The sequence below is a fragment of the Leptonychotes weddellii genome, unplaced genomic scaffold (assembly GCF_054177405.1).
Source record: "Leptonychotes weddellii isolate Sample4059 unplaced genomic scaffold, ASM5417740v2 HiC_scaffold_21356, whole genome shotgun sequence".
NCBI classification, from domain to species: domain Eukaryota; kingdom Metazoa; phylum Chordata; class Mammalia; order Carnivora; family Phocidae; genus Leptonychotes; species Leptonychotes weddellii.
The window spans coordinates 1-3029 of record NW_027801186.1 but is presented as its reverse complement, the minus strand read 5'-3'; the positions used below and the strand labels follow the sequence as shown (position 1 = coordinate 3029).

The 3029-nt window shown below is 63.8% G+C and overlaps 1 long non-coding RNA gene across 1 annotated transcript; it reads left to right on the top strand.

The window, feature by feature from the left end:
* The first annotated feature begins 56 nt into the window (after positions 1 to 56).
* Positions 57 to 3029, top strand: LOC145718762 (uncharacterized). The gene is made up of 3 exons (XR_014142004.1): positions 57 to 1593; positions 1870 to 1971; positions 2992 to 3029. It is a non-coding gene; the product is annotated as an uncharacterized LOC145718762 (long non-coding RNA).

Here is a 3029-nt window from a genome sequence, read left to right as displayed (position 1 = left end):
GGGGGCGAGGGGGGAGGGCATCTTCCCCCTGGGAAGTGGCTAGGTGGGGCCTGAGGAGGGAGCAGGGTCTTCCCCGCAACAGGGAAGAGCATTCCAGGCTGGGGGCACAGCCTGTGTGAAGGGGGCTGGGGCGCTCCCCAGGAGGACCGCTGGGAGCACCTTTGTGGGTCAGCCCCGGCCCCCAGAGACCTGCCACCGGACAGCATCTGGCCTACACTTCTGCTTCAGCTCCAAGACTGCTTCTAGAGCAGAGTCCCCACCGCACCCCCATCCCTCCTGCGGTCAGTCCCAGCTCGGCGCCTCGTGAGCTGTGTGACCCTGGGCAGGTTCTGAGCCTCTCTGAGCCACAGTCTCCTCATCCGCGGGACGTGGAGGATGAGTGAGCCCCGGCTGTGGCAGCTCTGGGATTCGTGGGTGGCCTGCTTTCCACACCCAGTGCCCGACACCGTGCCTGGCACACGGCACTGTGGGGATGACCAGCCTGCTGGACGATGCGAGTCCCAGCCCTGCCGCTTCCTGGCTCTCAGCCTCGGGGAGCTGCTTACCCTCTCTCGTGGGCCTCAGTTTCCCAGTCAGTCATATGGGACAATGACTGGGCCCGTGCCTCCTGCAGGCCGGGGGGCTCAGGCCACCGGGCCTTCCTCCCTTGTCTGGGGGCTCAGGGCGGCGCTGGCGAGGACCCCCCGGGCACGCCGCCCGGAGAGCAGAGCCAGGCAGGCCGACTCTTTCTGGAAAGGACCGAGGGCGAGTCCGAGAGCGAGTCTGTGCGGCTTCGCGGTCACCCAGACTCTGTCTCAAGTATTCACGCTGCTGTCACAGAAAAAGGAGCCACGAATCATGATTTTCATGTCTCACAAAATATTATTCTTTTGACTTTTTTTCAACAACTTAAAAATGCGAAACAATTCCGAGCTCACAGGCTGAACAAAAACAGGCGGAGGGCAGGATTCGGGCCATGCTTTGCTCTGCCCTGCCTCTAGCGCCTTAATCCTGCTTCCTCTCCTGGCTACCCTCACCACCCCCAGGCCTCAGTTTCCCCATCTATTAAAGGACCACGGCCCCTTCCAGCCCCAGACCCCTGATTGCTGCTCTTGGCCCACGGAGCGCGTCCAGCCTTCTCCTCGGTCCACCTGGCTCCCCGCAGCTGTGGGCAGGCCCCGGAGAGCGTCCGGGCATGGGACCCGGGGCTCAGCAGCTTCCAGGGCACCAGGGAGGAGAGTCTGCACTGCAGTGTGGCCCCCCGCCCAGAGGCTGGGCACATGGTGGCTGGGGTGGACACTTCCCGGGCACCTCTGAGCTCCCGCCCACATGCTGTCCTTGGCTACCCCGAGTCCTCCATCCCTGTACCCCCCACCCCTGGCATCGCTGGTGAGCCGAACAGAGGGTGTTGCGTGGTGAGGGACAGGAGCACCTTTCTCGGACCTCAAGCTCCCCCGGCCGCCCCCCAGGCCTCTGCAGCCCCAGACCGCACACTGATGCCCCTTCTGCCCCCGACTTGAGTCTCTCTTGCAGGCAGAATACAGGCTGTACAATGGATCCGACAAGGAATGTGTGTCCCCAACAGCCAAGGTCACCAAGAAGGAAGCTCTCAAGGTGCGCACGGGCCCAGGAAGGGGACACAAGTATGTCACGTGCCAGAGGAATGGGCCAGTGAGGTCCCCACACCCCAGCCTGCCAAAGGAAGGGGGCAGGCCATGTCCTGGCCACCTCCCCGCCCCCCCCACTTCCTCTCCTCTCCTCTCCCTGCCCCTATCCTCACCACCCCCCACCCCAGGCTGGACCGTGGGGGCGCGGCAGGTGGGAGGAGCCGGGGCGGGGGCCAGCCCGGGCCTTGTCCCTTGACCTGCCCGCTGGGTGCCCGGGGTCCAGGCACAGAAAGAGAACTACCGGCAGGAGAAGAAGCGAGCCACGAAGCAGCTGTTCAGCGCCCTGACGGACCCCAGCGTGGTCATCATGGCTGACAGCCTCAAGGTAAGCGGGGCGGGCAGGTGGGTGTCCCGGGCTTGGCCACCTCCACCTCCAGTCAGGAGGCAGTTCGGCCTGTTTGGGACTGTGATCTGTGTCAGCGTCCTGCGGCGGCCCTGACCAAGGACCACGAGCTGGGGGCTTCGAGACCCACTGTCCCCAGTTCTGGAGGCCAGCGCCTGACATCGAGCTGTGGGCAGGGCCCCAGGCCTCCGGAGGCGCTAAGGGGGGACACTTCCTGCTCCTCCAGCTTCTGGGGGCCCAGGCTTCCCTGGGCTGCTGGACGCGCCCCTCCACCCTCTGCCTTCGCGTGGCCCCTGTGTGTCTGTGTCCACATGTCACCCCACTTCAATGTGGCCTCATCTTCACCTCCTTAACTCTGCAGAGATCCTATGTCCAGTTGAGGTGGGGGTCCTGGCCTGCAGATGGGGTCCCAGGATGCGCACGGAGCCCTGGGCTGGGGCACAGAGCGGGGGAGGCTGCACTCTGGCTTCTCGGCTTGAGGTTCAGACCTCACTGAGCCCCGGGGACTTGTCTCCATGCCCCCCGTGGTGGAGGGAAAGCTGCCGAATCCTGGGGTTGCCTCAGAGGGCAAACAGGACAGGCCTATCAGCACCGGGTCATCTGCCGAGGACCTGGGCCCCCATGGGCTCCTTTTCTCCCCCCCACAAAATTATGAATAAAAAATGAGGTACAAAAGTGAATTTTTTTCTTTGGAATGAGAAAAGAAATGACAAGTTTCACGATTTGCAGAGCTGACGACAGTCACGTCTGTGGCTGGCTCCTCCCGGGACCCCCGGAGGGCCTTGACCCTGGCCTTGAGCCTCCCCAGTAAATGCGTTCCTGGCTTCAGTGCCTTTCTCTGGATTCGCTGTCATTTATGTGCTCCTTGTACCATTCCTTAGCGTCTGTGCGCCCCTCGTACAAGCTAAAAGAGGACTCTGCCCGCCACCCAGCGCCGCCCCCCACACTGTCCAGGTGCCCCTGGGGTGTCGGCCTCCCCCACAGCGGCGCCCCTCCCTGCAGATCCGGGGGACCCTGAAGAGCTGGACCAGACTGTGGTG